This window comes from Dermatophagoides farinae, unplaced genomic scaffold (assembly GCF_024713945.1).
Source record: "Dermatophagoides farinae isolate YC_2012a unplaced genomic scaffold, ASM2471394v1 contig2, whole genome shotgun sequence".
Classification (NCBI taxonomy): domain Eukaryota; kingdom Metazoa; phylum Arthropoda; class Arachnida; order Sarcoptiformes; family Pyroglyphidae; genus Dermatophagoides; species Dermatophagoides farinae.
The window spans coordinates 429,772-455,539 of NW_027461517.1; positions in this window are offsets into that span (position 1 = coordinate 429,772).

Here is a 25,768-nt window from a genome sequence, read left to right on the forward strand (position 1 = left end):
AATTGCTGTTTTTTCTTTTTTTGTCAGTTCATAGTTGTGTATTTTATTTTTTTGTTCTTGAGTCTGGCTTGTGGTGTTATTTGCGTCGTTGCAAATTTCTTTATGAAGTTTACAGCAGCTGACTGAACAATAAATGGCTTTGCAAGAAGGACAAGTATAGTTTGCTACGTTATTTTTACATATTACACAACTTTTTTTTTGCATATTACTAACCAATGAATTTTGTATAAATATTAAAAAATTTAGAATTAACTAATTAAAAATTCGAAATATCAAATAAGTTCTATAACCTTAGTGTTTTGCTTAATTCTTCGTAATACTATCTAAAAAAACTAATTTAAAACGTTGGGTGAAAAATTTCAATTTTTGATTTCTTATAGTAATATATATGAGAGAAACCCTGGATCTAATTTGAGCAAATTAGCTAAATATAATTTTTGAATTAATGTGTGTTTAACTAGAGAATTTCGACAACTTCGACTATTGTGACGTTTTGTTGTGGCGGGGGCGTTACCATTATGTTGCAAAACGTGCAACTTCCAGCGTTTCTGCAAGTACAGCTGTTGATAAAAGTCGTACGCTGACAATAATTGCAGTTAAGATTCTGGCACCCGCCACACGGGTATGTAGTCGTAGTGAATCGGTTGGCATTTTGGCAATGAACGCAGTTGACGTTTGTGCAATACTGGGGGAGGTGACGAGTATATACCTGGTTTACAGAAACATCTTTAGATGAACAGCCTGTTATTATCCAAATTATAATAATTAATATAACAATAGTAACTACAACTCCTTGTATAATCATTATTATCGGTAAATTATTTCTTGTATTTACTATAAGAAAAATCCAAAAATTTTATTATTTTTGATCTTTTTTGAAAAAAATAACATGACGCAAAATCCGAAAACAATTCCTTTTTATGAATCTCTGAGTCATGCTGACCGTAAGACTGTACAGTATTATTTAAAAATGGGTTTAGAGCCTGTTTACGATATTAAAAAAGTTTCGCTGTTCCACAAAACGCAGTTTTCGCCAGCCTGTATTCCGAATGCGATTGTATTCAAGGTCCCTGGTCCAAACAAGTCCATGGGTTATTTGATTATTGGAAACATCGTGTCAGATGCTGAATCACTTCTCAAACAAAAAAAGCTGATGCAACAATTTGAAAACATTTATAAAGAAAAAATGGCGTCTGAAGGCACGGATGAAACTGATGCAACAACAACTCAAAACAAAACAGGCGACGAAGCCCAACAAAATCTGAAAGATGTAACATTCACTGAAGAAGAACTCGATGACCTGGACGAAGAGAAAGTATTAAGTGTCATGAAATCTCTGCCTCACGAAACTAAAGAAAACTGTATAGAAGCACTTAAACGTTGCGACGGAGACATTGTCAACGCTATACTAGAACTTTCTCCATAAACACGGTAAACGAATTTATATTTATATAAAATAAAATTTTATTAATATTCTGTTGCATAGAGTAGCAACGAATTAAATTGCTATTATCGTTTATCTTGTTATTTGACGTGTGGAAAGTAGTATTAAAATCTAATGAGCAATCTGTATAGCAATGCTGATCAGTCGCTAATCAACCAAGTTAAGTATGAACTTGACTTTGTTCAAAGTTTAGCAAATGCAGAATTTGTTCATCAGTTGGCGGTGGATGGGTACTTGGAAAAGCCCGAGTTTATTGAGTTTTTGCAACATCTAAGTTATTGGAAAAAGCCAGATTGTATAAAATTGCTGCAATACCCGCAGTGTTTGACGATTCTGCAAATACTCTTAGAAGACGTAGATTTTAGAAAGTCTATAGCCACTCAAGAAGGACTGAACGCTCTAAAATTTCAGCAGGGAACCAGTTGGATTTATACAGATCGAAAACCATCCGATTTCGGTTTGTAAAAATTTTTACTAATTTAAATTTCTCGGCTGAGCCATAAATAAAAAATTTTTTGTATCCAATAAATTTAGTGTGGTCACTAAAACAATTGTGCTTGTCTTGTGAGGAATAAGTTCATCGAGATGAAAGGCGTCGCATTACTTAGTGGCGGTAAAGACAGCGTTATTGCGTTACACTTAGCTAAATCATGGGGTATATCAGTTTGCGGTGCTATACATTTGACTCCGCTGAATAACAGCGATGAAACGGATTCTTATATGTATCAAAGCGTTGGTAGCTCCGTAGCGACCTTTATAATAAATAATTGTCTCGAGTTGGAACATAAGTATGTCCGTATGATAGAACGAAAGCCTGAGTTGGTTGATTTCGATTACGAATTGAACGAAGCTGACGAGGTTTACGATTTATATCTTGCACTTTCTTCTTTGAAATCTGAGATTCCAGACCTTCGATTTGTGGTTTCCGGTGCTTTGTGGAGTGATTACCAACGAATTAGGGTAGAGAAATGCAGTGCTTTACTAGGACTGAAAAGTTTCGCGCCGTTATGGCACCTGGGTCAAAGAATTATGCTTACCAGTTTGCTGTCAAACGCAGATTTGTTTGATTTTTGTTTAATTAAGACAGCAGCTACTGGACTTGATTCTTCTTTCATTGGAAAAAACATATACGATTTTTTTTACCGATTTGCCGAACTCAGCAAAAAAGTGGAGTTAAATGTCTGTGGGGAAGGGGGAGAATTTGAATCTATTACATTGAGCTGCCCTTTTTACAAAAAAGAATTGAGAATAAACGGACATATTCAAACTGATAAAGAAGTTAGTTATTTAAAAATATCTGATATTGAGGCTATACCTAATAAAAATTACAACCCAGATTTTTCGTTCGCCATCCCGCTGCTTCACACTTGTTTGCCAAGTTATCCGTCAGTACTATCATGTGCTTTGGATGATATTGATTCTGGATTTGCAAGCCACCCTCAAGACTCGCAGATTCAAGTTCTAGCATCGGCCGAAAGCGTTTCGTCCATTTTGCAGTTTCCTATATATAAGCAATTGTTGTATCGTTTTAAATCATTAGCAGAGTCTGAAAATAATCATTTTACGCTCCACATGACCCCTGTAAGTTCCAGTGATCGTTCTATTTTGGGTTTGTTGCACTGTCTCGTCCAAATCCGGAATTTTGTTGTGACCTTTAACGCTTTTGATATTTATACGCACTTTTGGTCTAAGCAAGTTGAACTGACTATATGGATTCCAAAAGATTTTGTAGTTGAAGACTCAGCAGCTGTTGTTGAAGTTGCAAAAGACTTTTTAAATGCAAATCGAACGTGGAAGCACAACAACGCGGTTTGTTACAAGCATAGTTGTTTAGATGGTTTCATCAATTCTAAAAACAAAAAAATTAATTTACACGAGATAGAACAGCTATGGAAATTTTCTGACATTATGGACAGTCGTGGTGATATAGATAATATTAAATTTGAAATAATTGGAGAACACTATGCTTGGCAAGCTGCTATAAAACTGGTTGAATTTTGCGATATACAAATTAAAAATATGAATATTCAAAACTAGCAGACTACAGCTAAATTAGGGATTTATTCTCCTAGTTCCGTACAGTGGTGATCGTTTCGATTCCAGTTCTCCGTTCACAATTTTATGAACGTACTGGAAAGGAATAATGTGGCAGATCTGTTCCGCTGATTCGTCGCTTGACTTAATAAGGATTTCAGCCGAACCAGCGCCGCTACTGGAAATTTCGACATTCTCAGAATTTTCTTGTGGTATAGTTACTCTCACGCTTTGGCTAGAGTCAATGTTGATGCATGGCGTAAAGCCTGTCGATTCAACGTTGCACGAAATGCTGTTTTCAATATCAAGGGCACCGAGAATGCTTGAGAATCTCACGTTGACATTGTTGCATTCATTTATTTCAAGTTTGTTAAACTTCTTGTGAATAATGATCGAACAATTTCTGCAGTTCGATATCATAACTGCGTCTCGAAGCGAAACTTGATATTCATCGTTCCCGATCTCAATGGGCTCAGGCATGTCGACAAAGTTCTCGATGTAGTACTTGTGTTGATCTACCAAATTAATTTTTCCTTGCTTCATTTGACTTGAATTTTCTATTATATTTTCCGATGTAGTAGAATTAGACTTAAGTCCTTTTTTGATCGCTTTACTTATTTTATTACTTTTAACCCACTTTGGAACTGTCAAGCTTGAAGCGCCTAAAAAATAAATATTATATTAACACTTACGCATATATTTCTTAATGTTTTCCATGTTTATTGTCTAGGTTTAGTGTAATTTAAAATATTTTATTATATCATATATTCTTGCACGCGTCAATAAAAACATATTTTATTGTTTTGACGCATAAAGCGAAATAGCGCGATCGTTATACCAATATTGCATTACTGGGTAGGCTTAACTAAATTTTGGTATGACGATTCGATGTGATTAAACAATTCTTCCGACAAAAACCAGTTGTCCGTTTTGCAAATGCTATTTTTGAGTTTTTCGATTTCGTTCTTTTCCTCACCAATTGACTGCAGAAGGGCATTGCACGAAAGCGTAGTCGTTTGGTCGTTGCTTTGTTTTTTGAAATTGTAGTTCGAATTCTGGCTTCTGATTTTTGATAATATACAATTGATGTTATGTGTTTCTAAAGCTTGGTTCATCGCAACTAGTTCGTACATAATGAGTGACCTGTTTTCAGGCGATATAACAAACTTTTTCTCTACTTTGATTGCTTCGCTGATTGGTTTTTGTAAACATCGTCTCCTAGCGTTTGCCAGAGAACTGTATATTGTGGCGTCGTGAGGAAAAAAGTTCGATTTATCGATTAACGCTTTTTCGATTACGTTGCTAGATACAAATTAAAAAAAAAGAATGTACTTACTTGATATCATTATATTTCCCATTGTATGAATAATGAGACAAATTACTGTAGGATATCATATATATTCGCGGATAAAATTCAATTTTCTTGACAAGACTTTAAAGATATTAGAAAATTTATAGAAAATTATTAAATTAAGTGGAATATACAATTACGAATAAATAATGCTCGGTATTAAACTGCAATAACGCCTATGCCGATTTAGTTAGCTAAAAAAATACATATTCAGTCGTTAGTAGTTCTATAAATTATTTTCGTCGTTATTTATAAGTGGTGCATATGTGAACGAACTAAACCCAAAGTCGAAATCGAGTCATGATGATCTTAATTGATCCTTAAACAAATGCAAATTCATAACAAATGCGTTACTACTCAAGAGCATATTTTCTCTTGTTGGTCTTTAAAATCTTCAGATCAAACTATCTATTTGCCCGGTTATATTAATTTTTACTTCGAAAACAGCAACATCGAGTGCGAATTTCACGTTAATCTTTTTTATATTGAGATAAAAAACTTGAAAACGGGGATAGTTGTTAAACTTCCTTTTAAATATTCTGAAAAATTATCGATTAAAGCCGGTTTTGTCGTGTTGGAAGCGATATACATCCCTACTGAAGATGGAAAACATGAAGCTAAAGTGAATATTGACAGTGAAATAAAAGCAGCTAGTTTTAATAAATTTATCTTCAATCAACCTTTCGCGGTGTATTTCGACGTCATAAAAAACTATTTCAACAACACGAATCAAAAATTAGAAGTAATTCAAAAATCATCTGTTAAAACAGACTTCGTCGCAATTTTAAAAGTAACGCTAAATAGTCTTATAAAAGAGTCAAATTTTCGAATCGAAGGATACGCTCAAATGATAAGGATTTTCAAAGAAAAAGACAATCAGTGCTATTTACACATTTTAACGAGAAACGACTCTGTCGACATGATCCGAAAGTTGGTGATTTTCACAAATGGTTTCGAAGTTTTAGAGTTGTCACCTTATAACCTGAATCACGCAATAGAAGATAACAGGAGATTTTTAAGCTCGGGGCATATTTTAAAAAATCTTGACAAAAAGTCAAACTTCATTGGTGAGTTGTCAATGTCTCCTTTTCATTTGCTAAACAACAATGGTTTATCAAAACAAACTAACTTTGACTATAAACCACAGTTGACAAAAGCTAACCGTTTCTGTGATAGTGCATCACGTAATTCATGTCAACTCATTGAAACAATAATAGAAAACTTTGAAATGTTAAGAAACTTTGAAAGAAACAATAATATACTAAAGGCAAGCACAGGGCTGATAAAGTCCAAGAATGAAGACTACTTTAATCATTTGAGATCAAAGGAATTCGAAAAAATCATCGATAAAAATGTACTAAGTGACTTAGAGATTCAGTTGCACGACGCATCGAATGAGCTCAAAAACTATGTTAACTGTATAAATAACATGACCAACAAATTAGTCAACTCCAGCTGTATCGCAGAAGCTATCCAAATACAAACGAATGACGATATCATTAAAAAAGAACTAGAACTGAGTGAATGGAGATACAATTTGAAAGAAAAATATGAAAGCTTGATTCATCAATTGCAGATGTTGAACAAAGAGTCCTACATGATCGATCAATCTAAAAAGCTGCTTATCAATACACTTGCTTGGCAATTGCGAGAAAACCATTTAAAAACTGAGCACGTGTCAACTGAACTGAATTATACACTTAATGTAATGCGTTCGGAAGCTATAGAAAATAGAAACATTCAATTCATAAAAAATCACCAGTCAGAGCATAAAAAGAAACTCAACGAGCAACGTCGACGCAAAATGAAACAATTGCTATTCGATTTGCATAAGGTGCAGCACGACCCGGATATCAAGAAGATGTATTCTATGGATTTATTGAATCTCTCGTTGGAAGAAGACCCACACATGATAATCAGAAAAGTCAATAAATTCAACGTGGAAAACACAATTGACGCTATAATCGAATATAATCTTGCTAATGAAACTATCAAAAACAACGAACATCTGTTGTTTAAAACTGTGGAATCTGGACTTGACAATGAATGCGCTGAGTTTACTAAGCAGTTGACAAGAGCAGCTTATTGGAAGAACAACGACAAAAAAGATGCAATACACTGTGTTAAAAACTTTGAAGTCTTGGCGTCCGATTTGGATACAAATTATAATTCAGTCCAGCAACTGTACAACAAGGAATACAATATGTTGAGTGATCAAAACAAACAGTACTACATGAACATAAGTGACCACTACTCTTTTGTGCAACGAACGGACGATGACGAAGCATCAAGTTACAAAATTGCTAGCAAATATGCGCCCGACGTTTTCTCAGCTAACAAAGCTTTTTTCGAGCAGGACAAAAGGCAAGAGTCAATCAACACCGTTACGGAGAAAGGTGGAGAAAAAAAAACTAATAAAAAAAACGTAAAACTAATTAATGGTTTGAAAAAAAACATAGTGAGGGTGAAAGATCTGCTAAAACACAACTATCCAAAATTTATTTTGCCAGCAACACCGCCGCCGCGTCCTGACACTTACATCCGTATACTTGAACGTACGGTTGATGAATAGTTCAAGTGATTAGCTCGATTTGCAATTTTATCAATTCTTTTTATGATGTTTTAAAAGTTGATTAGTGTCGTTTGTTATAGACCGTTTCAAATCTGAAAAATGGTACCGCGAAAAACTTACTTTTTTTATTTTCTTCATCTGAGTTGTACTCGTGGTCGGAATCTTCGAAGTTCGAATCTATTTTTTCCAGCTCAGAGTCTAGAAGTAAACTGTCGTCTTCCATATCGTCAACGAGCGAATTACCGCCTGATTCTTCGACGTAAAGTTCGTCACTTTCGTCGTCTTCGTCACCAAACTCACCGTATACTAGTTTATGCAACAAGTCATCGTTGTCATTCTCCGCTAAAAAAAATTAGATCTGTGGAGATTGAATACGTGCGAAGCAAACCGCATTCTTGAAACGAACCATGAATTTCATGAGTAAGACATGCGTGAAGTGCTATTTTCCTAGTATTCACTGTCCTCGATAATAAACATACCATCGTCGCTGTTGTTTGAATCGGTCTCTTCGCTGTCATTAATTTGTTGGTTTTCGTTATCGTACATGTTTACGACTTTCAAAGTTTTAAGGATGCCAAACACTTTGCTCACGAAGTTTTGAGTGGCGGTTGCGTTTTGACATATTGGATTTGCATCCAAATCTAGCTCTTTTAGCTTTGTCAAAGGAATAAGTTTTTCAATAAAGCTGTAGGACTCGACTTTGTTCCCAGCCATGAACAGTTCGACAAGGTTGGGAAAACATCGAACTATAGTTTCAGCATGCTCGTCTGTAGCCAAGTGGTTGTCGTGTATTTCTAAACACTCCAACGAGGGTATGCTGGGGAAGTTCGCCGTGGAGCGAAGGTTGCAATCGTTCAAGCCCAGAAACTGGAGAGCTGTGAATTGCTCTAGAAACTTTTTATCTTCTTCCTTGAATTCTCTGATGTTCAGTCCGTCCAGCGTCAAACATGTCAGTTCGCTGGGTAGATTTTTGTTCAACACCTTTCTTCGCTCAAGAAAAACTTCAACACGGGACGTCATAACTAAAAGTTTTCTTAAATTTGAGACTGGGATTTATTGACCTCTTTCTTTTAATTATTTACAATATTTTTAATATTTGTCTTTTTGTTTTTCATCGACGGAACATAAACAGATAAATAAAGACAATAGTTAAAAGCGAAACGCCTGTCAAAATAAAATTCCGCCAACTCAAAGTGTCTGCTAATGACTTTGATTTCGCTAAAAATAGTTTTTTTTGTCAAACTTACTTGAAAATTTGCTCGATAATTCCTTAAGCTCAAACGCTTTGGTAAACACGCTTTCTAAATTATCGCCACGTAAAATTAATTCGTTCAAATTTGATTGCATCAGATTCTGCAGCGAGTCTAAATTATTTTTCATTTGTTTTAGGCGCGGGTTTCGGTCGGTGTTGTCTATTTCTAAGTTTTTCTTGTAAATCGCTCTTTCCAGCTTTATAAATTCGTAAGGAGAAAATTTATAACTTTCTACATTTTGATTGTTTTCCGTGATGTTATAATTCTTGTTCATTTCAGTTTTTAATAACGTGTAAACTTTTTCTATATATGCCAAAATGACTTGTGAAGACGATTTTCTGTCTGCTATTACACTGATTCCAATGTTTTTGTTAACGAAAATACTACAGGTTTTTTAAACTCGAAACTTACTAATTCTTTCGTTGAGATTCCATGATCACTGTGTTGATCGACGCGTCGTTCTTAGTCATTCGCCTGTTGGTGAGGCCTTTCAAAACCTTGTTGCGCTGTTTACGCAGCTCGTTGAATTCGTCCTCGGGCATCGCTTGCCGAATACGCGATTCACAAAGAATGACCCCGTCATTAACACGGAAAATGCAAGTATCTAAAATCATTGTTTTTTAATACAATGCAAAGTTTACTAAGCAAGTTGATTAACTTGTGTTACAAAAAAAAATTATTAATTCAAATGTTATTTGCAATGTAGTAATGAGTTATATTGAGTTTCAAAAATAGTCATTTATTTCGGCTGGGCAAAAATTATGGAATATTAAAAAATATTTTCATTAAACATTCTTGCCAAGATAAGAATTTTGCAGCGACGCTTTCAAAAATATTTTCAGGTAAAAACTGTGAAATTGACTATATGAACTAATTGGGAATTGTTTAATGAACTAAACATTGACATTCAAGTGCAGAAAGCTGATTTAACAATACAATATTATGTCTTCCATTGCCAAGCGAAGACGGACTGCGACACCGCTTAATAGCGATCCTAAACTTGAAAATGTGACCGTGGCTGACTTGCTCATCGAAGATGTGCAAAACACCATTCTCTATTCGGTAATCAGATTTTGCAATGAAACGAGCGTTAAAATAAAAAAGGTCGTCGAACAAAACAACCAAAGCTGCGCCTACTCAAACAGTATCATTTTCAAAAAAGAAGTAACTGCTCAAAACGAGGTTTTGTACTACTTGAACAAAGTCGCTGACGCGTCAAACTCGTTTTACAAATGTTTAGACGTGCTAGAAAGCTCTTTCACCAAGTTCACAAGCGAAAATACTAACAAATATCACGAAAAATTACTCCAGCTGGTGGCTCTACTCGAAAAACCCATTAATTTTTGCAATCTTGACGACAAAGACAAAGAACAATTCGTCGAAATTCACAAAATTCGCGACGCCTTAAAACTATATAAATGCTTTTTTGGATACTTCTCTGGCAGTCGTTCGTATTTCCGGATTCGCGCTGACACAGAGTCAATAAAATTGTCATCGTTTCCGTTTCGAGTTGTCATGCTAAACGCACTGAGCAAGTCGTATCCACGCTTTTCTATAATTGAAGGTATGCGGGCTTTTCTGAACAAAAATTTAGATTCCAATCGCAAATGGAGCTACGACATCATTGGAGACGGAAAGGTTTCGAAAAAATCACTCTTGAAGTGTGCTTCAAAGCTGGCTGAATATGTGATTGAAGATAAATCTACACACAGCAACATTCATCTCTACGATGGTCGTTTTTCTCAGATCCTACAAAGCGTCTACAACGACGTATACTTTAAACAAATGGGGGCCCACGCATTGATAGCCAATTTGAGCAACGAAAACACGCGTGTTTACAAAGCTACTATTCGCAACAACAACATTTCAACGATTTCTGACGTACGTGTAGTTAAAAAAATGATTTACGACGAACGATACTCAGACGCTGTGGATTTCGTTTCAAATCTGCTAGTGAGCAAATATATCGCCGGAACTATCCACAGCTCTATCGTCAGACCGTCTGAAGGTTATACTAATATCGTTTTGGGAAACCAACTTCACTATGATTACTCATGTGACCTGTTGGACGCAAATTCCAAATCTCCTCTCAAGGTCCTCAATACCTCGACAAATGAAACCATTTCAAAATACAACCAGTATTTGAAACTCAACCCGGGCGCGAAGAGTACCCGCACAGCTGATGTCAACAACATAGATATCTCTACAGTGTCAAAAAGACAAAAGGTCCGCTACGAGATTTTTGACCTACACAATTTGTGTAATGAAAATTCCACCGAGCGTTGGTATCACATCAATCCGTACAACCCTATCAACACATACCAGGAATCAAACAACGTCCTCGGCCATCTTTTCACTTTCACTGACGCGTATAATAATAAGCTTCAGCTGTTGATGTATGAAAATCCACGAATAGTCAAGAAAACAACACGTAAGCTGTACTTTGTAATAAATCGCACAAGCAAGAAGATTACTGTATACTCAGTTAAGTCTCCAAGTTACATGCTTTCTCCGCAATCTGAACAGCAGCAAATCAATTTGCTGAAATCCGCGTATTACGCAAAACTCAGAAGCTCGTTTTTCGAAAACTTCTTATATAAACTCACCAGTTCGCACGTTTTAGCGGTTAATAAGTACTTTATATCGCAGGCTCACATCATGCGTGCGAACAAACTGCTGGAATCTTTGTTTATTGGAAACCAATATGAAAGTTACTCTGACCTCGTGTTCCGAACGACCGTCACTAGAATTAATGTAAACGTTTCAGATAGACTTCGCCACTGTCCGTACCTTGACCAAAAAGCGAACGACGCTTCTTTCACGAAACTCGTTAGCTTTATACAGTACTTCACGTCTGCAAGCATGACGTATTACCAAGATTATGTCGCCAATTCGAACGAATCTGACAAAACAACTACTAACTTAATTAGTGACTGTATTCAGCAGTTCGCTCGGTTAGCCAAATATACAGTCAACGATTTGGATCAAAACGTTTCGCCACCTGTGGCATTTTCTCGTGAACTCCAAGCTTTAAACCAGTCTATCAAATATTCAGTCTACAAATACTACCCCTTATTGACTGAAATCAAAAAGTTCATCTACACTAAAATACAAACTGAAAATGTACTTTTAAAATCTCAAAAAGCTATGAAAGGATTGATTTAGTCAGTACAACGCTCGTGCAGAGAAATATACGTCGGTACAAAATTTATTCTATTATCTATCTTTCCACGTTATTCTAGTCATTTTAAATTTATTTATAAATTCGTTAAATAAACAAGTTTAATCTAGTCGTTTCATAATAATACTAAAGGTGCCTTTATTATGTGGAACTGCTTTATATTAATGCTTGTATGTGTGCTGGGTACCAATAAACTCAATACTGCCATTGACAGTGGTATTCAAAACACAAAAGCATGCGCCACGATTCCAGGTAATAATTGTGAAATGATTTTAGATCCGGGTTCTGACCGTGTCATAAATACAGCTTTGAACATAAGTACTTACCCCATGTTGTTTGGTTCTAAAGCTCTTTCTTCTCAAAAAGCTTTGAAAAACATGTACATGGGCTTCACTAATATAATAGGGTCTTTTAAGCAAACCTTGAAAAATCGCAAAAAAATCGACAACAAAAGGCTAGGGTCTCTGGGGTATCCAGAGAAATTCATTCCTCAAAACATTTATTACGACAACGAAAACTTGATTTGGATGTACAAATCCGATTTCAAAGATAAACCTTATAACATTAATTTTGTTTCTTCAATGTGGATGAAATATCTATATATTTTGATCAAAAAGTTTGTTAAGGAAAGAAAGCTCGCAGACATAAATAAAGTTTACAATCTGGTTTTATCTTCGTCTAACGACTCTACTTATAACTCCCGCGCGGATATGGTCCAAGTCGCGAAACTGGCAGACTTTAACGTTAATGGAATTTTTCCCTCGACAGGTGCTGCTGCGATTTATTACACTTCAATGAACAACGACTTGGTAAAACAGTTCGACAGCAAGTTCATGATTCTTGACATAGGCCACATCACAAACGAACTTTGTTTGTTCAAAGACAGTAGTGCTGGCAAAAACATAAAAGTGATTCAAGACAAGTGCTTCAACTACACTGATTTTAATGGTATGAAGCTAGACAACATCTTACTCTCTATACTGGTCGACAAGTGCGTAATCAAAGAAAAGTACAATTTGTCTGACGCTTTACCTTCTTTTTGGACCGCTATTATGGGTCTCAAAAAAAAGCTTTCTATCTCGATGAAAGCTAAAACAAATATAGAAATCGGCAGAGACAGTTGCGACGTTGAGGTTACAAGAAACGAATTCGAAAAAGCCATTGTAAAGTCTGCAGCACTGGACAAGTATGTTCAATTTTTGAAGAAAATCATAAAGAAGAACAAAGAATACAAGGTTGTGCAAATCATTGGTAATGGTAAACGAGTTCCAATTGTTGAACAGCAGATTATCAACGTGTTTGAAAAAAACGGCGTCAAGGTTTTCGAAACCATGAATTCAAATGAAGCAGTTGTAAACGGACTGAGCTTGCTCGGCTCCACTGTGTCTTCAGGCTTGTACGCTAGGAAATTTTCTTTGGTTCGCAGTATTCGTGACAAATTTATAGTTAAAGTTTTCTTGGGTGATCAACTCATTCATCAGTACAAAATGTTTAACACTAAGAAAAACAGACCACTAAACTACGGAGAATACTTAAGTATAAATTACCCGGCTGACGCTACTGACTTCGACTATGCTGAATATAATTCAAAAGATATTATCATCCACATAGAAAATGAAGAAAATCCCAACGAAATATACGAAATTTATCAAATCACTGATTTATCAGTACCACTTGGGCTTTGTGGTTTGTCCAAATCCAAAGTCTCAGTATCTAGATCCATTTACGAAAAATATATGAAAATTAACCCTTTTGACCTAAAACACATATGGGATGAAAGAAAAGTAAGTGTAGAAGAAGCTATTCACTATGATTGTAACGACGTAACTTTTTCTTACAAAATAGGTTTTAACCAAAGCGGCTTGTTAGACATAAAGAATGCCCAATACATTTGGGATCAACCGTCTATTGAAGACATAGAACGAACTTACTCCTTAGAACAAATCAAAAAGCGTAATAGTACCATTGATGAAATCAAAAACGAAAACGCTCCATCGCATGCTAAAACTTCCGAAGAGGTTAAACCAAGCAGCGACGAGGAAAAGTCTGACGAGTCTTACCAAGCAGAACCCAAGATCGAGCCTGAAAAACCACCAACGAAGGTTACTCAGTTTACTGATAACGAACTGGAAAACACTGATTCATCTTCAACTCAGCAGCCCAAGAATAAGCCTGATGCTACCCAAACTGAGTCGACCAAAGAAAATGAAACACTAGCGGCTAACTCTACCCCGCCAGTAGAAAACACGGCTACTGAAGTTACAGAAAACAAAACTTCTGAAACCATTGAAGAAAAAGCTACTGAAACTGTGGAATCCTCAGAAGCTAACCCAACAGACACTACTGAAGCATCTACTGAATTATTTATTCCAAACGCTTATCATAACTTATCGGAGGAAGATCGAAAAATCAGTTTGTCCGAAAAACATTTTATTCTGCGCATGGTACACAAGACACGAGATGCACCGGTTGACAGAATTAATCTTAACGATGTTCTTGTAAAACATTACAAGTTACCAATAGAAAAGCTTTTGAGACCGCGCGTGCCTGTTTACGCAGATGCGAATGATATTATTTACCGAGTTAAAGAAATGTACCGAACCAATAGCCAAATAATTCGTTTCCTAAAGAGAAAGAATGAGGTAGAAAGTCTATTGTATAAATTTGAAAACGCACTTAAAACTTTCACTGGTTCCGAAAATCCGATAAAAAAAGAGGATGAAGCTTACTTTGAGGCTCAGTACGCCAAAATTGCTGACGATTTTTCTTCATTTGACAAGAAAAAAACAGATGATATGGAAGAACACGAATTAGTCCAACTGGAACTTAACGCAAATAACTTGGATGAATATTATTTGCTCATTCAAGCTGCTACTGATCCGGAAAGAATTAAAGAAATATACAAAAAGTTCGAACAAAAGATTTCATCAGATATTGCAAAAGTCGAGTCTAAAAAGAAGGCTCTTTTCAGCAAAAATCTGGCCGCTATAATGCAAAACGTCGAAGTCGCTCAGCCTTTAAGTCAAAATTTTGCAAAATACGTTGCTCTTAAAACTGAAATCGCTGATTTTTTGAAGGCACAGCAGGAGGAAAAGAAAGACAATGTAAACCCTAAAATTAAAATTGAAAACGAAGAGGCACCAAAGTGGGTGAAAGAAAAACTTGAGAAAAAAGTTGAGGAACATTTAAAGAAACAAGCACATACGTTTAGCAACGAGCTGTAATTTAGCCTCCCCCTCTAATCCGTCTATCTTACTGAATCAATGTATAAATTTGCCATTAGCTATATATATTTGAGCATAGTTAAGTGTTACATAGTATGAATAATAATATATTTCCTAATTTCGCCTACTCTATTTAAAAGCCAGAGGAAATCTTTGGTGGTGTCGATAAGCACCGTCGAGCCATCTTTAATTTCTATGTAGTATGAAACGTTGTTCAACGTATTTTCCAGATGTGGGTATTGACTGAGGAATGCGTTGTAGACGTTTATGATCAATTCGTCCAATGGTTTGTCTATGGTGAGATCGGACAAGCCGCAAGCTAAGTTTTGATCATCCCACAAAAGCAAAGCGCCAAAATTGAGCTTTCCATCCCGAATCGTCGCTGCGGGAACGGGCGAATCGTATGAGGAATCGAAAAAATAATCGCAACCATACGATTTGAATTTACTGATAACCTCTTCTTTAACCTTCATCTCAATTGTTTTTTGTTCGCTACGTTTCTGTTGTCTTTTTGCTTCCGCAGCAGACGCAGTTTTCAGCAGTTCTTCGAGTGCCTTATCCGTTGGAAAAGTTGCTAAAGCTTCTTTAGCAACTTCTTTTGCTTTGCCAAAAAGATGGAATTGAATGTAGCTTCGAATTAAGTGGTATCGAGGTTTGACGTCGTTGGTGTTGAACTTAATTGCTGTTAACGCTTCATTGATAGCTTCGTTCAGCTTCCCAAGCTTATAATAAGCTAACGATTTATTGGAATGCAGCTTAGCCATTTTCTCAGCGGAAATGTGCTCTATCCCGTTTAAACGTTCGTAGGCGTCGAGTGCTAACTCAAGCCCGTTTCGAGTACCCAATTTTAAGTAATCGTCACCAATGGTTTTCCAGTGCGCGAATGCGTTTTCGCTATCTCTGCAGTCTTCTGCTAATATTTCATTTAGAGCAGCCAGGCCTACATTAGACTCGATATCTTTAGGCAATTCTGTCAGAAACAATGGGGCCATTTCGTCCTTGTACGGATTCGACACTTCTTCGTTCTTATCAATGTCCATTATGAAGCTAAACAATAATTATACATTTTGAATATGATTTTGTAGAAAAAAAATTATACCCCCGCCGCCGACCGGCGTAAAATAAAAATAATTAAGAAAAATTAAACAGTTAAAATTAAAGTCTTTTTCCAATGAATCTTCCCGTTAGCATTGGCGCTCTAACAATGTTTCAAATTAGTCATGGTAAGCTCGCTTTTGTCGCTAATTTTCGCTCGAGAGACTGCAGAAAACGCAGTAAACTTGCTAATAAACAGTATGATCAACCAGGAAAACCAAATCGTTATTTGTTTGCTTAGTGACATATGTAAGATATTCAAGCCTAACACGACTTACGATTACGCCAAAAATAAATGCGTCAAACTCTCTGACTTTGTACCTAATGACAAAAACATAAAACCTCAATTTTGTCAATCAACGATTTTGGATGAAACAATAAAAGAATTAAAAAATAAATAATTAGCAATATAATTTGTACTTCTAGTACGAACAAACGATGTATTCGACAAAATTTTTGTCCCCTGTTTCATTAATTAGTTTTTGGTTATTGTTAAGCCAGAGTCTTGTGAAATGTATAAAGCTTCATGCAGTCCGTGAAGATCAACAAAGCTCGGCTGACGGCGATCCTCAATTACTTCAATCAACTTTGTACGCCAACATTAATAAGCTAGATACAATTACAGAGACGAGTTGTGACACTTATCAAATAAGCCAAAAATTGTATGTACAGGCAGTGCAAGAAATAATATCGAACGTGGAAAATAGCTTTAGTAGTATTTCTGAAGAAAAGCTTTTTTTGCAATGTTTCGGCGTTTACATTTGCAAAACGCTAAATCGGCAGTACGACGCAAAAAAGGGGTGTTGTGTATCTCTTAAAACAAAAATTCATTACACAGAAGATAGAGTAAACGAGGCATGCCGAAATCTTGAAGTTTTACTGGACAATTAAGCTTGGGCGTTAAAGAAAACATAGCGTGGGACGACTCAGCAAGTAGATCTCGTTAGAATTAGATAAATAAATATGCGCATAAATAAATCCGATATTAATAATAAGGTAATAATAGACTATGGCTAGAGCTAATAAAGCCGTTTTAGGGCTCTTAATTATTTCTTGTTGGTTTCAGATCAGGTGTAACATCGTTCTCGACGGACTAGAACACTTTGCCGAAGGAGCTATAAAATCACAAACTGATGAAATGTTCAAGTTACACGAAATACCACAAATGGATGTTCCTTTGGACGATATTGCGTTGTTAGAAGAAGCTGGCACTGCCGCTCGAATGAGGTTGAAAACATTGGTAAGTTTAATTACAGCGAAGTTACGGTTTTGCTAGGATAAAGCAATCAGCGAGAACAAAGACTTCGAAAAAGACGTCACTGCTTTTGGCAGGACCATCAATCAGGATCCCAACGCGCTCTTGTACCGTAAAAGTACTTTTGTTTTTGACGAAGACAAGCTGGAACATGTGAAACAGGAATTTAGCCAGGTCGAACACAAAAAAGGCGCTCAGGAAGCGGACGAGCAGCCAAATTTACACATAAGTCTGTCCAAACCTCTGCATCCTTCAGCAAGACTGCTGCTCGTAAGTTTCTCAAATCTGAGTCACATTTAATCAGTATCTAATGCTTAGTTGTAACGATTCGTTGCCTTGATTGAATTTTGGCAATGGCTCCACGATCTGCCTTTGTCAAATCGGTCGGAAGCGGCGACACAAAGTTGTAACGATTCGTTTCCGTCCAGTGCAAACTTTCGTTCGACTTCTTGGTGGGCGCAGTTACAGTAGTAGAAATCAGTTCAGCAAAAAGATCTACAGAGTTTTGCGATGCCGACTTTGTTTTAACAAAATTCGCTTTACTGGCGTCGTCAAAAACCTCAGAGTTCATTTTGTCAGACCCCGAGTATGCAATAGAATTTTTAACGTTATTTTTGGCACTAGACATTCGCAGCAAATTATAATTTGAGTTTACACGGTCGACCTCGTCGTAAATTTTGTTCTTTTTGTGAGTGTACTTTTCTTGAGTTTTCTGCAGTATGTCCTTGTAGTTCTGGTTGAAAACGGTCTCTTGCGACAACAAAGAAATTAAATTATCCACAGAATCGGAATCAACTAACTTTGACTTCAACTTACTAAGGTCTGAAGCAAAATTCGGTTCTTTTTTCTGCAACAGCACGTGTTCAGAAATAAACATATCGATTTCCGCCAACACATCCGGAGTTATTTCCGAAGTCAGATCACTAGCTGTTTTGTGTTTGTCATACAAATTTACGTGACAAGAGTCTTGAACCTCGTCGTTACGTTGAATTTGTTTTGGAGTGTCGTATAAGTCGAAATTTTCTTTATAACGTGAGTGTTTTCCAAAATTAGCATGGCTCTGGTGCTGGTTGTAGTCATAGTCATCGTCTAATGATTCCATTAGGCGATGAATATAAGGGTCAACGGTAACGTCAATGATAGCACTTTTTGACGAACTATTGCCAGAACTATTTTCACTGGATTTGTACTCATTTTTAATAGACTGAAAAATGACATCTGAATTTAGATTTTGAGAAGTGCTACCTTCGTCATACAAGTTTTGCGACAAATTTTTGTAGTCGAACTTGTTAAACTTATTTCCTGAATTAGACTTTGAACACGAGGTGTAGCCAAACATGCAATTGTCTAAAAACGGGTTCACTAAGTCAATGCTCTTTTGGTTCGTGCACGGTTCAGGCATCTGGTAGTCATCGATTCCGCTAGAAATAGTCATTGAACTAGGAAGTATATGCAGATCGTCGAGATCAAGCATTTTGTCGTTGATCATTTTGTTTATCTTATCAGGATTTTGTGACTTACTTATAAATTTGTTATGTTCGTTGAAGTTAGTAGGAAGCGGCTCAGCAAGCTTGTTTTTTTTTTCTAGGCAGCTCGAACTTAAGCAACAAACCTCAACGCCTGCGTTGTTTAAAGGTAACGTTGGACTTGAGTGGCTGCACGACCTGTTTGAAAATTTATTTTCTGCCAGATCAAATTTATCATCGCCATAACAGGTATCGTGATTGTTGCGAAATGCACATACATGATAAGTATAGTTAGCATTTTTATTTATATACGGAACATCATGAGGATGTGAACTTTTTGGAGCGGGAAAATTTGGATGATTTTTTTTAAGTTTTTCAATTCTGTTTGTGTAACTGTAATCAGGTCTGTGACCTTTTACATTTCTAGATTTTATTTTTTCTTTTAGTTTTGCTTTGATATTTGAAAAGAATTCACGCATGGTGCAGAAAAAATTGTCGGAATTAAGAATTCAAGGTTATAAAACATAGTGCTTTCATGGCAAAGCGTCACTAAGATTTCGCTCTTGTCTACAAAGCGTTACTTATAAAAAAAGACCACAGACAGGCATTGTAGACAGTTATTTATAATAGCAAAGCGTACATAACCCCGACTTAATTCATTCTGAATTGTATATTGAATAAACAAATTTAGAAAAATATTGTATATTATTATTGAACATGCAATTTAAGAGCTCTTTATATACAACTAGAATGTAATATGCGTTCCGAGCGGCCATATTCGGCCAGTAATTTTTTAGAGATCATAGATTATATAAATAGAGAAGAAGATGAGACAAAGTTCTTTCTAAAAAACGCGTCAAACTGTATGGCTGATGAGAAGATACGTAACGATGGAACACAAAAAGAGGTTGAAACTCAAGAGCTGTCATTCAACGGCACAGCTCCGTCACTGCTTACAACAGAGAACGAGTCTAAGTTGAAATATGAAGAAGAGACGATGCATAACGACATATCCGCAAATTTTGGCCCGGGTTTTTCCCAACGAAATTCGGAAAGTCTGGAATCAAATTACGAATACACGCATCAGCAACCGTCTGGAGAGGAGTATAACAGCAGCTACAACGACTCAGACGTGTTCAGCAACAACAAATGTCTTAACAACGTTTTTGAAGATTATATAGTGTGCACCTACGATGGCAACAGTTGTGGAGATTCGTTGAACAAACTTCGCAGCGAGTTCAATTTGGCGAACCTGGACGAGCAGCTTTACGTAGACAACGACGCAGGAGTACCAGAAAACGCATTATTTAAAAGTTGTGACGCCGAAGAAACTGGCCGTTCTGGTATGCAGTCTTCCGAGCCAAAAGCCTCTTTGTCCATCAAAACGCCAATGTCGACCAATGTTGAAGAGATCGATGCTTCTAGAAACATAAGAGAAACCATAGACTTGCTCAGCCATCTTAGCTTAACGCACAGCCTGAATGATATGGCTAATTCCAACATAACCATAGACGAGCCTCTTGATACCAGCGAGGGCTTTACTGTTCCATTCACAATAAAAAAAACGAAATTATTTTATCCTTCTAGAAAGTACCCGTTGAAACTTTGGCAGCGACAAACAAAGAGATTCTTAATTAGATTGTATGAAAAGATTTGTCTTCTGTGTGCCCAACTCAAGAACTACCTAAAAGAAAACTATTTTTTTGAGAGATATGAACAGAGCTGGCCAAAGCCGTTCGATCCGAATCAAAATCCCATAGTGTTTGATACAATGGTTTTGGGCGGTAAAACTAAATGTAATTCTAGGTTAACTTTAAAGTTTGTAATCACCATACTGATGCTTGCGACTGCAATGAGTTACAAAATGTTTTTTTCCAAAAGTAATTATACTCAAAACAACTTCAACTACAACGGCGTCAAATTTTGTCCCCAAAATTTGTCGGGAAAACACTGCACAAAGTGTCCTGTAAACGCGCGCTGTATCAATTTCAAAGCTTTCTGTCCTCTAGATCACATTTTGGTTCGAAATATTTTTCACATATACAAATGTTTTAACTACTCCAAAGAACTCGATTCCATTTTGCACGAAATTTTTCAAAAAATTAAAAATGAACTGCGCCACACCGAATCAGGAAAACACAAATCCATTCCGTATGCATCCTTGCTGCCGCTCATTAAAAACGTATACAAAAAAAAACTACCAAATGTTTACAACCGTTATGAACTAGAAAACCGATTATTAACAAAGTTTAATGATTTATGCAAAAACGAGGCGTTTTTGTTGAAATTCAACCTGCAGTACATTGAGGCTCCCACACCTATGATGCAATTGGTACCGTCGAAATATTGGACTATAAAAAAAATTATTGTTGGTATTATCCCGACCGTTTTTCTGATGGGGGTATGCGGAATTTTTTTTTTCAATTAGTGTAAATAAAAATTAATCCCCCATTTTCTTAAAAATAAAACTAAAAAACTAGTACGAGCGGTAATTTTTCCGAAAATCGCAGTGCTGTACGCAAAACAGGATTTCATCGAATTTATGTTGGAACTTTGCTGAGTACAAGAATTATGTTCATATAAAACTAACCCATAGTATTTTTGTTTTGTCTAATTAGTATATATTTTATTATTGGTTCTATTATCAACAGAAAAAATCATGTCTGAAGCAGAAGCTAAAGTTGCAACTAAGACCAATTCAAAAAAGGCCGCTCGTCAACAGGCTAACGCGCCAGTTGATATTGGAGCTAACACAAACAACGATGAAAACGTTACATTAGCTCGTGTAACTGAGATTTTGGGTAAAACCGGTTCTAGAGGAAACGTTACTCAAGTCCGTGTCAGCTTCATCGGTGACAACCGCTCTTTGATTAGAAATGTGCGTGGACCAGTACGAACCAACGACATACTTTGCTTACTAGAAAACGAACGTGAAGCCCGTCGTCTCCGTTAATTCAAGGTTTTGTACATTAATATGCATTGAGCTACGTAACTTCTACAAGAATCGACCAAGATTATGCTATCTTTACGTTAAATAAAACATCTAAACCTCCATTTTTTCGGCTAAACAGGTATTATACTATTTTTAAACTCACTCAAGTGTTTTTACTATGATATCGTTGCTTGACTTATTCTTGTTTTTCACTTTCATAAAATAAAAGTTAAAATCTTCTTTGCTATTTTTATCGGTTTTGAAACTAAAAATTAAACTATCTGCGATAAAAGTAAATATAAAGTTTTCAACCGTAGTTTTTTCAGGCACTTTGTCGAAGCGTACAATAATGGTAATGTATTCGTTCGACTCTACCTTACTGAGCTGTTTTAAAACTACGCCAGTATCGATTTTTGGGGAATTTTGTTCTTGCAATAACTGATTGGCTTGGAGAAAAAAAGCTTCATCTAGTGAATCATCACTACTTGATAGTTTCTCTTTAAGAATTCGAGGTTTATGCTTAATAGACTTTTTATTCAATAGTTCTACTAAATCTTCAGTGGGTTTCGATTTACTAAGTGAATGAATCAAATTTTGCATCTCACCTAATTCGTTCAGATCGACTAAATTTATTTGCTGCATCGGGTCCCACGGAAACGAAAGCCTTAGTTGGGCGAAATCATTATTTTTATTGTCATTCATGATATTGAAATCTAGGTTCCTGGCGAAAGAATAATCAGGAAACATTTCATTTGTTAGATTTTGGTAAACCATTCTTTCAAGTTTGTATTCATAAAAGCTACTGCCATGAGGAAACAAATAATTATCAGACTCACTTGTTTTTCTATTTGATAAAGACGAGTTACAATTTATCAAATGGGAATTATTGCCAGGCTCTGGTCGAGAGAAACCGACTAAATTTACATCTGATTTGCTTGTTTCTACTTGAGTAATAGATTTATACTTATCAGAAAAAACGAAATAAAAGTGTTTTTGCAGCCAATTTTTGCTCATTTTGAACCAATTCTTGAAATTAGTCTGTAGGTTTGCAAAAAAGACGTTTTTAGTGCCAAGAACGAAATCTTCTTGGCTCAGTTGACGTATCCTGAAACTATTACTCTCAGAAACACGCCAATTTTCGCTATCGTTACTTAAACAAAATTTATTCTCTCGCGAAAATAGACAATTAACTGAATGACAATTTGAATTATCGTCATTTACTATTTTAATGTATCTTTGTTCTTGCTTTTGATTATGTAAAAAAGGTTTTTCCGCGCTTCTGTAATACGTCAAGTGGGGCTTTGATTGTTTTAAAATGAAATTATTCACTAGGCTTATCAAGTCAACAAACTTAACCTGACCCGATGAGTCTAGATTTTTCTTATTAATCATCACTTTGTTAAGAAAAGCATCTATATTAAAAAATTTGCCTGAAAACTGTTTAAAATTGTATTGATCAATTTTAGTGTTTTTCACGTCATAATCAAAGCTTTGGGTGCCTGAAAATAAGTTATAAACCAATGTCGAGCGATTTAAATAATCTATTGCACAAGTATCATTTTTCAGATAGTTTTTGTTTGGCAAGCTGGATTGTATATTTTCAGTTTTTCTTGATAATACAATGAAGTTTGAGTTATTTAGTTTAGAGTTGTTTTGAAAGTGCAAATCGTTTTTGTATTCTTTGAAAAAATCAACTAATTTGTGCAAAGCGTTTTGCATCGCTTTAGACTTAAAATCTTTAACAGAGAAATTGATTAGTATTTCTTTTGACGCATAACCATTATTTACGATATTGGGGTACGGATTATTTAGACTTGTTGTAGCAATAAACAAGAAAACCAAAGTTCCATTTTCCACAAAAAAATGATTGCGGTTTTCCGGAAATAATGTTATATATAATTTAATTTTCCCTGTTGTATTGATCGTGCTATAAAAATGGGAAGAAATCGTATCAGCTTCATGATTTATGTCATTACTCAGCATCAGATTTGAACTATCTTGAGATAGAATTATTGATTTCGCAATTTTAAGTCTGGCCTCAGAAAAATCGTCTGAATCAAACTGACTGATATAGCTGGGCTGAACAAGAAAGTGTTTGTCTTCAATCTGTTTTGGTGAAATAAATTTATCAAACTTAAATAAAGTAACATCGAAATTCTCTAGATCTTTTTTCAAAACTGCGTCATAAACAAAAAAAAACCATCCCAGCAAACTCCAGAAATTGGATTTCTGCAATACGGGCATTTAATTCACTGAGTTTTGATAGATCACCGTTCTTTGCAACTTTAATTTCAGCAAATCGATTTTCAGCGGAAAAGTAGTACGATATTTTAGTGCTAGTTTTATTGATTTTTCAAATTAGAAAATATTAAGAAATATCTTTGACGCATTGATTGTCCATGTTGTAGCGTAAATTGGTTTTTTTTATATATGTATCATTAATTATGGCATTCTGAATGTACTGGCACACTAGGCCCCCTATTATTGCTGCTTCTTCTACGTAGAGATCGCAAAGGAGATCCGGATCCCTGATTTGTGAAATCTCTTCTATGGTAGATTTCAGCAAAACGGGAAAATAACATATGTAAATGTCACTTCCACGTCGATAATACGTAACGCATTTAGTTTTACTACCGTTTTGGATTAAACTATGTATTTCACTGGTGTACTTTAGAAAGTTATTTACTGAAAAAATAATGACAGAAAAACAATCTGCCACGGGTTGTTTTGGTTCATATAAGGAAGCTTTTTCATCGGTGCCAATTCTGTTCAACCACATCATCAACAGCTCACCTTTGCTCATAGAATAATCAGCGTTCATAAAAATTAGCTGGTCATACGGCTCGACTTTTTCTCCTAAAGAAAAAATTTTCACGCTTGGACCTAAGCAAACGAGGTTTTTCGCAATTTCAAACTCTATTGAATCAGACCCAAAAATCAAACAAGTAGCGCCAATTAAAGCTTTTTGTCCTGTATGACCAAAAATACGAATTTGTCTATCATAAACTATGTTATCTTTTTCTGCCAAGGGTTTTGTGTCGGGCATTATGTTAATAATGTCCGAAATATTTTTTTTATTTTCAAATATAGAAAATACAAGTATTAATCAGTTGTCCCATAATTTCAAACATGAACGCATCTGGTTACGGAGTTTTGGATATAAAAAACCGTTTCGGAGCCAGTTTTAAAAAATGCAATTTGAGTACGGAAGAACGACTCAAGTTAATCAAATCAGTGGCGCCAGCCTGCATTACAGAAGCAGATTTGGAAAAGTTGCTGACAAGAGAGGAGTTTCCCATAGCTTACGACGGCTTTGAGCCGTCTGGCAGAATGCACATAGCTCAAGGGTTGCTAAAAGCGATCAAAGTAAAAAGAATCACAGACGCCGGCTGCGTGTTTGTGTTTTGGATTGCTGACTGCTTCGCCGACTTGAACGAGAAAATGTCTGGAGACATCAACAAAATTCACACTGTAGCCAAATACTTTCAGCACGTGTGGAGAGCCTTAGGCTTAGACGAGTCGAATATCGTTTACCTATACGCCTCTGAAGAAATAGCGCGCCACGGAGGGGAATACGTAGATCTGCTCATTACATTATCAAAAATGAACACTATTGGAAACATTAAGCGCTGCACAACAATAATGGGACGCACTTCGGGAGATGATCAGAAATCTTCACAAATTCTCTACCCCCTAATGCAAGCTGCCGACATTTTTTACATAGGTGCCAACATTTGCCAGCTCGGTAATGACCAGCACCCCGTCAACATGTTAGCAAGAGAATATGCAAAGAAAAAAGGAATTAACAAGTACGGCAAAAAGATCTACGCACCCGTCATACTTGAGCATGAAATGTTACCAGGGCTGTTAGAAGGACAAACAAAAATGAGCAAAAGCAACCCAGACAGCTCAATATTTATGGACGATACCGAAAAAGAAATTCAATCAAAACTTAAAAAAG